General features: G+C 44.3%; 1 protein-coding gene across 2 annotated transcripts in view; it reads right to left on the bottom strand.

Annotated features, from left to right (window-relative positions):
* Positions 1-13,304, bottom strand: part of TRA2A (transformer 2 alpha homolog) — a 110,572-nt gene that overhangs the window by 81,438 nt on the left and 15,830 nt on the right. The gene's annotated exons all lie outside the window — the stretch shown is intronic.

The raw sequence follows: 13,304 nt of genomic DNA, 5'->3' as shown, positions 1-13,304 counted from the left end.
AGAACACATGAAGAAGGGCTCCTCCTACTTCTGATTATGTAGCAAAAGTTGCCAGTTGTGTGCAACAATCTGCGTCCGCAGGTTTAATTCAAGTTTGTCCAAACCTGATAACCTATATCACGATACAGTAGTAACATCTTTTTAAGCAAGGAAAAAATCCCAACTTCTCAACATATATATTTGCTAAATGCATAGTCGGGTAGATGTAATGTGACAAACAATGGACTCATAAACACCCATGTATGTAGAGGACAGCCTACTAATCATTCGTAAGCATGCTTCAGAGTTATGGTTAATACAGCCCTCATCAGACTTCCAACCCATAAACCTTTGGGGAGGAATGACACCTCATTTTAGCCCCAAAGGCAGAATGGGGTCAACTTGCCATACATTATAAATTAAATGACACCAGATGCGCACTTTCCGTTGTATGCAAACACGGCATCGATGCAGAGGTAAAATTCTCACCACAATAATCATATTTGACGGTGTTCCAACAAAATAGATATCAAAAATCCTAGGTAAGTGTATAGACTACCAAGGACAAGTGAATCATTTACCTCTGCATCAATCAACCTGGGATACAGCCAAAGCCCGCTCGGGCATAAGCCATAGTATAACCTTCAATTGCCTTATAACAAATGACCGAGCATATTTATACAAGAGACTCACATTTAATGAAAGGTGTAACCACCGAATGATAGAAGGATATACACAACCCCAAAAGGTCCCCCCCGGGATAACAAACAAACCATAACTGAGAGGTACACTCATGGCGGACAGAGACCCTTCCCATCGAGTCTGATTTTAAAGCCACCACTCAGGTGGAGTTTGTGCTGTTCATGCAGACATCCAGGTGTAGGAAAAACGCATCCCCACTAAAAAAATGTGTAGCTGATCATGCAGAGGTCAAGGGCCAGGTAAATATACGGATGAATTCAGAAGGTTTAACCTGAGCTTGCTGTATATCCCTATCAATCATAAATATATACAGTTGAGCTAGACCCTGTTGCGTCACAGGACCGCGGTACCGCACATAGAGCGCGAGCAAGGAGTCAGCGAACTCAACCCCAACTAGGATTGAAGTCCGATTAGACACTTGCTGGCACAACACCGCAGCTGGGTGTGTAAGGAAACTAAATAATAATATAAAGGCACAAGCGTGCGTGCGGTGCCGCACTGACGGACGCCACTAACCACCCAGGCTTGGGTCAGGAAAGCGCAGAGCAAGCGCACGGCGCCGTACAGGCGGACACAGCAACTGGTAGCTGTAATGTGTGTTACGTGCTGTTGGATAAGTCAGGCGCTAGATAGCAAACATACACCTTCCGCGAACAAACATTCAATAGGGAGGGTTATTTAAAGAGCGACTTTCACTCACAACACACACACATATTTACAAGACAATACTAGCGCATGGCCGTGCGGTCATGCGCAGTTTATATAGCTGCAGCACAGGAAACAGCTACAGAAGTTTTTCCCTTTCAGGACCTGCCAAAAGGACCAATGGGATGTGCTGCAGTACCTGAGCATGTGACCCTCGATCTCCAACGGGAGATCCTGCCCTGGGCATGCTCAGACAGAGAAAAGCAGGACTTAGATCCAGAAACGTCCACTCGCCGCTGCCCAGCACTGGCTTCAATGGCAGAAGCAGGAAAAGCAGCAGTAATTCTTCGCACAGAGTCAGACTGAGCGAGACGCTGGGATCGACGTCCCTGCTGAGCAGACTCCACTGCGGCTGGAGAAGAATGGGAGACCGCAGCGGAGACGGATCGAGATTCCCCCTGTGCAGCAGAGGAAACTCGACTCCTAACAAGCCAGACTGTGGATGGAAAAACACTAACTTCTGAATGGATAAAATAGTTTCAGCTCATAGCAAACAATAAAAGCACCAAGCTGTAGCACACGTTCTTTTTTTTTTTTTTTTAAATATCTTCTAAATTGGTATTATGGTGCCATCTTGTGGCCATCCTGAATGTGGCCATCCAGACCATGAAAACACTGTGTCACGGTATAAGGAGCTGCAATGACTATCACCATGCTACCTTTTCTTTCTTTTGTAGAGAATAGGTTATTCTGTTTAGACATGACGAGATCCAGTAGCATTTCTGGCACTAAAGGTGTTTTCAGTTTTCATAAAATCTCTGCATGTGGCACAGATTGTTTAAAAAGCAAATTGTTCTTTACTGACCTTCCCTGAGTCCAGTGCTGGGTTTCCACTGCTCCCCTAATGTTACAATAAATAGACAGATAATAAACTTGCACCCTTTAGTGAACCTATTAAATAATTAAAAAAAGGGGTGCTACTAGGTACTAACCATGCAGGGTGCTCAACCTTTTGCATGGGCCCATATTCCTTTTTGTCATTCTTAAAATGTAAAAGATGACAAGATATATATTTTTTGCCTAAAATACAATGGAAATGTGTCATGTTTAACTTTAGGCCTAGAGATCATTTCATCTTCATCTTAACTGTTCACAAATAACAGTAATTTTAACCAGGAGTGCCCAAAGATTTACATGCCACTTTAACTATATCTGTATATAAGGTTACTTTATTAGTTTAAAAAGTAGCTTTAAATTACATACTCGTATATACTAGAGTATAAGCCGAGATTTTCAGCCCACTTTTTTGGGCTGAAAGTCCCCCTCTCGGCTTATACTCGAGTCATACCCGGGGGTCAATAGGGGAGGGGGAGCGGGGGCTGTCTGATAATACTTACCTGCTCCTGACGCGGTCCCTGGCTTCTCGGCAGCTTCCTCCTGTACTGACCGGTCACATGGTACCGCTCATTACAGTAATGAATATGCGGCTCCACCTCCCATAGAGGTGGAGCCGCATATTCATTACTGTAATGAGCGCTAACTGCTCACTACAGAAAGAAGCTGCAGCGCCGGGGAAGCAGGGACTGCACAGCGCCAGGAGCAGGTGAGTATAACGGGGAGGGGAGCGCTGCGCGATAGTCATCTGTCCCACGTTCCGGGTGCCGCTGTCTTCATCAGTGACGCTCAGGTCAGAGGGCGCAGTGACGTGGTTAGTGCGCGCCCTCAGCCTGAACGCCAGTGCTGAAGACGGAGCGGCGCCGGAACGATCAGCACGTGAATACTGAAAGCGCCAGGGGCCTGAGCGACGGAGAGGTGAGAATGTGATTTTTTTTTTTTTTATCACAGCAAATCGGGCAAGTGTCTGTATGGAGCATCTATGGGGTCATAACGTTTGTGCAGCACTATATGGGGCCATAATGTTTGTGCAGCACTATGAGGGGCCATAACGTTTGTGCAGCACTATAAGGGGCCATAACGTTTGTGCAGCACTATAAGGGGCCATAACGTTTGTGCAGCACTATAAGGGGTCATAACGTTTGTGCAGCACTATAAGGGGCCATAACGTTTGTGCAGCACTATAAGGGGCCATAACGTTTGTGCAGCACTATAAGGGGCCATAACGTTTGTGCAGCACTATAAGGGGCCATAAGTTTGTGCAGCATTATATGGGGCCATAACGTTTGTGCAGCACTATAAGGGGCCATAACGTTTGTGCAGCACTATATGGGGCCATAACGTTTGTGCAGCATTATATGGGGCCATAACGTTTGTGCAGCACTATATGGGGCTAGTGTCTGTATGGGGCCATAATCAATGTTTGTGCAGCACTATATGGGGCAAATATCTTTATGGAGCATCTTATGGGGCCAATATTAACCTTTATGCAGGATTATATGGGGCATATTGTAATATGGAGCATCTTATGGGGCCATCATAAACTTTATGGAGCATTATATGGGGCTCCTGATTCAATATGGATATTCAAAAACACTTAACCTACTGATGTCTCAATTAATGTTACTTTTATTGGTACCTATTTTTACTTTTGACATTTACCGTTAGATGTTGTATTTCCCACCCTAGGCTTATACTCGAGTCATGAAGTTTTCCCAGTTTTTTGTGGCAAAATTAGGGGGGTCGGCTTATACTCGGGTCGGCTTATACTCGAGTATATACAGTAATTATTGTATGTATAAGATGATGTTAAAAACGAGACTGCATACGGATGATAGGTGAGAAAAATCGCATTGTACTTGCATGACTTTATGATTCTGTAACTCCAGTCTTAACATGAATATTGTCATTTTTTGGGGAGTAACAGGGTGTTCCTGGATACCGAAGCCTGGGGTTAGAGTGCCCTCTTTTCAGTGCTGTATTATTATTATAATATTCTCTCAATGAAAAGGAGGGCCTCAGCTGGCACAATAGCACTTGTATGGTTGGTGTTGTCTATCACCTGTTGACATGGATCTTCGAAGCCTTTAGTGCGGAGGAGCAGATGGAATGCAGCTGGGATAAATGACGTTGATGCAGCGAGGTGATCTGGTTAAAGCAATGAAGGGTGTAAATGCTGGATGGCAGCTGGAGGATTGGAATCTGTAACCTTAGCATGGGAAAACCAGGCTAATAGCACAGAAGAGAATACATGTAGCAGAGTAGAAGTGGAATAGCGGTGCTGCATTTGTCAGAAGCTAATGTGACAATATAGCAGAGTGCAGCAGCATAGTAGATCTTTGTCTGTATGGAAACTCACTGAGGGAATATAGCAGAGTACAGCAGTTGTAGCAGAGCTGGATTTGTCAGGTGTCATGATGGGATTCGTGACAGCTCTTGTTCTGCTGAAACTACCTTTTGGTCCAGCAAGAGTTAATGTCGGTCTCTCATTGGCAGCTTCTTTTAGTTTGGTCAGCTGATGTTGGTTGGCAACCACTCCCTCCTCCCTTTAAATCGTCACATGATCCATCAGCTGATCATCGGTAACAGAGTTTTTCTATGCAGACCAGCTAGGGGTGAGGACCTCTCCTGTGTCGGTGGTTTTGCTGTGGTGGAAGTTCAGATTCCTGGTGTCGTTTTGTATGCTGCTGTGGAGCTTAGCAGGAGAGCCAGAAGCAGATTATTTCTTCATTTTTCTTTGTCTGTCTATTCCTGTGTTACCATCTGCAGTGTTGAGGCTAGTATCCTTGCTGGCCAGTGCACTAGCCAGGGTACACTGAGGTGGCAATCGGGGACTAGGCACGTGATGGGAGTGGGAGGGAAGAACCCACATAGGGTGTTGAGGCAGCTTAGGGACAGGCACATGGTGTCAGGAGGTGTCCCATCCCTTGTTCCCTACTGTTAGGGCCTTTTCTCTCCCTTCTTATCCTGTCGTATTTGTATGCTGTGTCATCTGACAATTATTACTGATTATACCATTTTCCAGAAACCCTACTGCTTAAACAGAGACTTTTGCACGTCTGATCCAGACACTCACAGATGAGGTTACGGCCTTGTGATCTCAGGTGGTACAGTAGATTCAGCTTGTGTCTGGGTTCTTGGTATCAGCTCATGCCCAAGCTCCACCAGAACCTAAGATTTCTCTCCGTGGTCTGTTCTCTGGAGGGAGAGATACATATTTGTTTTTTTAAGGAAGCTAGTAAATTATATTTCAGGCTCCGCTCTTGCTCCTCAGGGAGTGAGGAACAATGAGTGAGGATTGTAGTATTCCTTCTTAAGGGTGACCCCCCAGTCCTGGGCCTTCTCCCTGGTGACCCACTCTCCATCTCTACGGTCGGTGGACACGTTTGTGGCACTGGTGTATGGTGATCCTGATGGCGTCTCATTGGCTGAGTCTAAACTCCATAAGATCAAGCAGGGGGCCGGTCAGCTGAGTACTGCTCGGAGTTCCGGAGATGGGCCACTGTCACTAACTGGAATGACCATTATCAATACTGATAATTGGCTATCGCAGGCTAAAGAGGTATTTTCGGATCAGACATTTACTCAAAAGAAATATCTTCCTACCTTTAATGTGGCCTTTAACCCCTTAAGCCCCGAGGGTGGTTTGCACGTTAATGACCGGGCCAATTTTTACAATTCTGACCACTGTCCCTTTATGAGGTTATAACTCTGGAACGCTTCAACGGATCTTGGCGATTCTGACATTGTTTTCTCGTGACATATTGTACTTCATTTTAGTAGTAACATTTATTCGATATAACTTGCGTTTATTTGTGAAAAAAACGGAAATTTGGCGAAAATTTAGAAAGTTTCGCAATTTTCCAACTTTAAATTTTTATGCCCTTAAATCACAGAGATATCTCACGCAAAATACTTAATAAGTAACATTTCCCACATGTCTACTTTACATCAGCACAATTTTGGAACCAAAATTTTTTTTTGTTAGGGAGTTATAAGGGTTAAAAGTTGACCAGCAATTTCTCATTTTTACAACACCATTTTTTTTTAGGGACCACATCTCATTTGATGTCATTTTGAGGGGTCTATATGATAGAAAATACCCAAGTGTGAGACCATTCTAAAAACTGCACCCCTCAAGGTGCTCAAAACCACATTCAAGAAGTTTATTAACCCTTCAGGGGTTTCACAGGAATTTTTGGAATGTTTAAATAAGAATGAATATTTAACTTTTTTTCACACAAAATTTATTTCAGCTCCAATTTGTTTTATTTTACCAAGGGTAACAGGATAAAATGGATGCCAAACATTGTTGTACAATCTGTACTGAGTACGCTGATAGCCCATATGTGGGAGTAAACCACTGTTTGGGCGCATGGCAGAGCTCGGAAGGGAAGGAGCGCCATTTGACTTTTAAATGCAAAATTGACAGGAATTGAGATGGGACACCATGTTGCGTTTGGAGAGCCACTGATGTGCCTAAACATTGAAACCCCCCCACAAGTGACACCATTTTGGAAAGTAGACACCCTAAGGAACTTATCTAGATGTGTGGTGACCACTTTGACCCACCAATTGCTTCACAGAAGTTTATAATGCAGAGCCGTAAAAATAAAAAATCATATTTTTTCACAAAAATGATCTTTTCGCCCCCAATTTTTTATTTTCCCAAGAGTAAGAGAAGAAATTGGACCTCAAAAATTGTTGGCCAATTTGTCCTGAGTACGCTGATACCCCATATATGGGTGTAAACCATTGTTTGGGCGTATGGCAGAGCTCGGAAGGGAAGGAGCGCCATTTGACTTTTCAATGCAAAATTGACTGGAATTGAGATGGGACGCCATGTTGCGTTTGGAGAGCCCCTGATGTGCCTAAACATTGGAACCCCTCACAAGTGACACCATTTTGAAAAGTAGACCCCTTAAGGAACTTATCTAGATGTGTGGTGAGCACTTTGACCCAACAAGTGCTTCACAGAAGTTTATAATGCAGAGCCGTAAAAATAAAAAATCTTATTTTTTCACAAAAATGATCTTTTCGCCCCCAATTTTTTATTTTCCCAAGGGTAAGAGAAGAAATTAGACCACAAAAGTTGTTGTGCAATTTGTCCTGAGTGCGACGATACCCCATATGTGGGGGTAAACCACTTTTTGGGTGCATAGCAGAGCTCGGAAGGGAAGGAGCGCCATTTGACTTTTCAATGCAAAATTGACTGGAATTAAGTTGGGACGCCATGTTGGTTTGGAGAGCCCCTGATGTGCCTAAACATTAAAACCCCCCACAAGTGACACCATTTTGGAAACTAGACCCCATAAGGAACTTATCTAGATGTGTTTTGAGAGCTTTGAACCCCCAAATGTTTCACTACAGTTTATAACGCAGAGCCGTTAAAATAATTTTTTTTTTTTTTTCGCAAAAATTATTTTTTAGCCCCCAGTTTTGTATTTTCACAAGGGTAACATAATAAATTGGACCCCAAAAGTTGTTGTCCAATTTGTCCTGAGTACGCTGATACCCCATATGTGGGGGGGAACCACTGTTTGGGCGCATGGCAGAGCTCGGAAGGGAAGGAGCGCCATTTGGAATGCAGACTTAGATGGATTGGTCTGCAGGAGTCACGTTGCATTTGCAGAGCCCCTGATGTACCCAAACAGTACAAACCCCCCACAAGTGACCCCATATTAGAAACTAGACCTCCCAAGGAACTTATCTAGATGTGTTGTGAGAACTTTGAACCCCTAAGTGTTTCACTACAGTTTATAACGCAGAGCCGTGAAAATAAAAATTCTTTTTTTTTTTCACAAAAATGATTTTTTAGCCCCCAGCTTTGTATTTTTACAAGGGTAACAGAATAAATTGGACCCCAAAAGTTGTTGTTCAATTTGTCCTGAGTACGCTGATACCCCGTATGTGGGGGGGAACCACTGTTTGGGCGCATGGCAGAGCTCGGAAGGGAAGGAGCGCCATTTGGAATGCAGACTTAGATGGATTGGTCTGCAGGCGTCACGTTGCATTTGCAGAGCCCCTGATGTACCCAAACAGTAGAAACCACCCACAAGTGACCCCATATTGAAACTAGACCTCCCATGGAACTTATCTAGATGTGTTGTGAAAACTTTGAACCCCCAAGTGTTTCACTACAGTTTACAACGCAGAGCCGTGAAAATAAAAAATCCTTTTTTTTCCCACAAAAATGATTTTTAGCCCCCCAAATTTTTATTTTCCCAAGGATAACAAGAGAACTTGGACCCAAAAAGTTGTTGTCCAATTTGTCTCGAGTACGATGATACCCCATATGTTGGGGTAAACCCCTGTTTGGGCGCACGGGAGAGCTCGGAAGTGAAGGAGCACTGTTTTACTTTTTCAATGCAGAATTGGCTGGAATTGAGATCGGACGCCATGTCGCGTTTGGAGAGCCCCTGATGTGTCTAAACAGTGGAAACCCCCAATTATAACTGAAACCCTAATCCAAACGCACCCCTAACCCTAATCCCAACTGTAACCCTAACCACACACCTAACCCTGACACACCCCTAATTCTAATCCCAACCCTAATCCCAACCGTAAATGTAATACAAACCCTAACCCTAACCCTAACCCTAATGGGAAAATGGAAATAAATACATTTTTTTTAATTTTATTATTTTTCCCTAAGGCTAGGTTCACATTGCATTAGGGAAATCCGTTTAGCACTAGCGGATTGCGCTAACGCAATGTCTTTTTAGGTGTCGTGTTTAGTGGTCGCGTTAACGTCCCCGCTCTGGAAGATCGGGGATCGGACCTCGGGCGCGCCGCGGACGCTGCAAGCAGCGTCTGAGGCGCGCCACAAAAGAACGGCACCTTGCTAGCGCGAGCCGAAAATGGCACGCTCTAGCGATGCGCTACACCCGAAAATCACATTGCTGTCAATGGTTGTGCTAACGGACCCGTTGCACGGCGTTAATTGTGACATTTTCGCCGTGCAACGCTGTCCGTTAGCGTTAACCCATTAACGCAATGTGAACCTAGCCTAACTAAGGGGGTGATGAAGGGGGGTTTGATTTACTTTTATAGCGAGTTTTTTATATCGGATTTTTATGATTGGCAGCCGTCACACACTAAAAGACGCTTTTTATAGCAAAAAAGTTTTTGCGTCTCCACATTTTGAGACCTATAATTTTTCCATATTTTGGTCCACAGAGTCATGTGAGGTCTTGTTTTTTGCGGGACGAGTTGACGTTTTTATCGGTTACATTTTCGGACATGTGACAGTTTTTGATCGCTTTTTATTCCGATTTTTTGTGAGGCAGAATGACCAAAAACCAGCTATTCATGAATTTCTTTTGGGGGAGGCGTTTATACCGTTCCGCGTTTGGTAAAATTGATGAAGCAGTTTTATTCTTCGGGTCAGTACGATTACAGCGATACCTCATTTATATCATTTTTTTTATGTTTTGGCGCTTTTATACGATAAAAGCTATTTTATAGAAAAAATAATTATTTTGGCATCGCTTTATTCTCAGGACTATAACTTTTTTATTTTTTTGGTTATGATGCTATATGGCGGCTCGTTTTTTGCGGGACAAGATGACGTTTTCAGAGGTACCATGGTTATTTATATCCGTCTTTTTGATCGCGTGTTATTCCACTTTTTGTTCAGCGTTATGATAATAAAGCGTTGTTTTTTGGCTCGTTTTTTTTTTCTTACGGTGTTCACTGAAGGGGTTAACTAGTGGGCCAGTTTTATAGGTCGGGTCGTTACGGACGCGGCGATACTAAATATGTGTACTTTTATTGTTTTTTTTGTTTTTTTTTTATGTAAAGAAATGTATTTATGGGAATAATATTTTTTTTTTTCTGCTTTATTTAGGAATTTTTTTTTTATTTTTTTTTACAAGTGTGGAAATTTTTTTTTTTACTTTTTCACTTTGTCCCAGGGGGGGACATCACAGATCACCGATCTGACAGTGTGCACAGCACTCTGTTAGATCGGTGATCTGACATACAGCCGGGCAGGATTAGAGCTGCAGCTGCAGCCTGATCCTGACCCGGAAGTGCTCCCTGCAGGACCCGGATGCAGCCCGGTGGCCATTTTGGATCCGGGGACTGCAGGGAGAAGACGCTCGGTACACGGTGAGCACATCACCGTGTACCGATCGTCTCAGGGAAGCCCGCAGGGAGCCCCCTCCCTGCGCGATGCTTCCCTGCACCGCCGGCACACCGCGATCATCTTTGATCGCGGTGTGCCGGGGGTTAATGTGCCGGGAGCGGTCCGTGACCGCTCCTGGCACATAGTGCCGGATGTCAGCTGCGATAGGCAGCTGACACCCGGCCGCGATCGGCCGCGCTCCCCCCGTGAGCGCGGCCGATCGCATATGACGTACTATCCCGTCCATGGGAATTAAGTCCCAGGTCACCTGGACGGGATAGTACGTCATATGGGATTGAGGGGTTAAGGAGCTCCAACAGATTTACCATGATCAGATTACCTCCTGGTGGGAGGTTCAGAGCCTTGAGAACTATCTGAAGGCTAAAATAGTCCCACGAGGTTTGAGGATAAATCTGACGGTGGGTAATAGACACAAGAACCCATCTTTCATACAAAAGTGGGAGAGGGAGGCGACAGAGAGCTCTCTCCGCTTCATGCAGCTATTGCTTGAGGAAAAGAAAGCTTCCCTGGCCACTTTGAATGATAAATTAAGGGAACAAATTGAAATTACAAAAAAATTCTCTGCTGAAACAGAATTTGTGGCCAAAGAAACCAAGTTGCAGACACATATTGAACGTTTCCAGTACCATCTAAAGGAAAGGAAACATCGCCAGTATATGCGTGATATACAGGACTTTAAGGACAATAAGGCCTACCTGGTACTTACCCCCAGACCTACCCCTTTAGATAGGGATACAGAGTTATCTTCAACTGACACTGACTTTTCAGAATCAGAGAATAGAGCCAGACCTTCAAAGGGGTGTAACCGAGGTAGAGGGAGGGGGAAAAAGTGCACGGGGACCCTCCGAGAGACCAGCTCACGGTTCGGGGGGGGTTTGGACCAGGTATACGCCCTACGCAACAGACCGTTACCAGCGAGGAAATGATGGGAGAGGAGTGCTCTATTGAGGGACCATCCAATTATCCCCTTGAGTTGGTAACCGAACAGAGAATTCAAATCATCAACCTCTCCGTTGAGAACATTGACTGTGACGAAATGTCTGTATTGAAAAGGGTCTCTCCTTCGTTCCCAATAGTGACTTTGACCTTTTCAGAACTGTGAAAGATCTTAACCTCTTCCTGCGTAAAATCAGATGGAAAAAGTTTTTTTACAAACAAGATTCGCGTAAATGTGCTGACCTTGGTATCCCAGTAGACATGTTGCCTGATGTTAGACTGTTACACAATATTGGGGAGATGGATCCCAATCAACGAGGTAGGGGCCCTTTCATGCAGCTGAAAGAAAAAAGCCATAGAATGCCACCCTCTACTGGTGATCTGTCAGCTATAGATATATTTTCTAATTTGGTGACGTCCGAACTTATTGATTTGTCTCACTCTCGCATACCATGCAAATATAATTGTTCTAGAAAGGAGATAGAGGCAATTAATCGCTTAGAACGTGATGACACTATCGTAATCAAGTCCTCGGACAAGGGCGGCAATGTTGTCATCCTTGACGTCATGCATTATCAGCAGATTTGTGATTCCATACTTGCCGATAGAGACTCCTATGAGGTCTTGGCACGTAACCCGACTAAGGAATACTGCGAGGAGCTGGGTCAGATTTTACAGGAAGGCTTGGAGGGAGGTGTCATTGATAAGACAGAATTTGATTTTATCTTCCCTCGCCATCCTGTAACAGCTACCTTTTACTGCCTCCCCAAGGTACATAAGGGTCTGAACCCTCTTAAGGGTAGGCCCATTATATCTGGGGTAGGTAGTTTGTGTCAGAATGCAGGTATTTACCTTGACCGTGTGTTGTCCCCATTTGTGTCCTCTCTACAATCGTTTGTAAAGGACACTCCTGACTTGCTTCGTCGGCTTGATGGCCTTACTGTTGACCCTGAGGCACATCTTGCAAGTATTGATGTGGAGGCCCTTTAGTCCTCCATCCGCCATGAAAAGGGTTTGGAGGCCGTTGCATTTTTTCTCCAAACGAGAGGACAGCAGTTTCAAGAACATAACCACTTCATTCTTAAGCTCCTTCGTTTTTGTTTAACTCACAACTACTTCACATTTAACCGCCACATCTACCACCAGCTGAGGGGGACGGCCATGGGCAGTCCCTGTGCCCCGGCCTATGCCAACCTCTTCCTCGGCTGGTGGGAGGAGACTATGGTTTGGAATGGTGATCCTGAAGAGGGGGAGTGCTCTATGTATCGTGTCACAGAAATGTGGACACGTTACATAGATGATATTTTTTTGATTTGGACAGGCTCTAGAGACGATTTTGAGGGCTTTGTAGACAGGCTCAATCACAACTCCATTGGGTTGTTTTTTACATCTGTAATTGAGTTTACGTCACTACCCTTCCTAGATATCCTCATTTCCAAAGGTTCGGATGGTGAGTTGGTTACATCTAATTTTAAAAAACCTACAGCTACCAACGCCCTTCTTCATTGGGGCAGCCATCACCCTGAGCATCTCAAAAGAGGGATTTTTAAGGGGCAATACCTTAGAATCCGGAGAAACTGCTCTAACGAGGATACCTTCGAATCCCAAACCAAGGAACTGAGAAGGAATTTTCAGGATAGGGGCTATCCATCTAGAGTCCTCAAAAAAGCGTATCACGATGCTAAAAGTAGAGATAGAACTACCTTATTGAACTCTACTCGTGGTACACAGAATGATGAAGCGGTGCGTTTTATTACCACATTTGACAATGGTGCCACCCATGTAAGGGACATTTTTTAAAAATATTGGTCCATTTTACAGATGGATTCGGACATCTCTCATTATTTGGGTGACACCCCGGCCATTACTTACAGGAAAGCACGTTCACTTAATGACAGATTGGTCCATAGCCACTTTTCAGGCCCTTCAAATGAGATCTGGCTTAGAAGTAACATTACGGGCTGCCATAAAAGTGGACACTGTACGTTCTGCCAATATG

Source organism: Ranitomeya imitator, chromosome 6, assembly GCF_032444005.1.
Source record: "Ranitomeya imitator isolate aRanImi1 chromosome 6, aRanImi1.pri, whole genome shotgun sequence".
Lineage (NCBI taxonomy): Eukaryota > Metazoa > Chordata > Amphibia > Anura > Dendrobatidae > Ranitomeya > Ranitomeya imitator.
The sequence above is the reverse complement of the archived record's forward strand: the minus strand, read 5'-3'. Positions and strand labels throughout refer to the sequence as shown.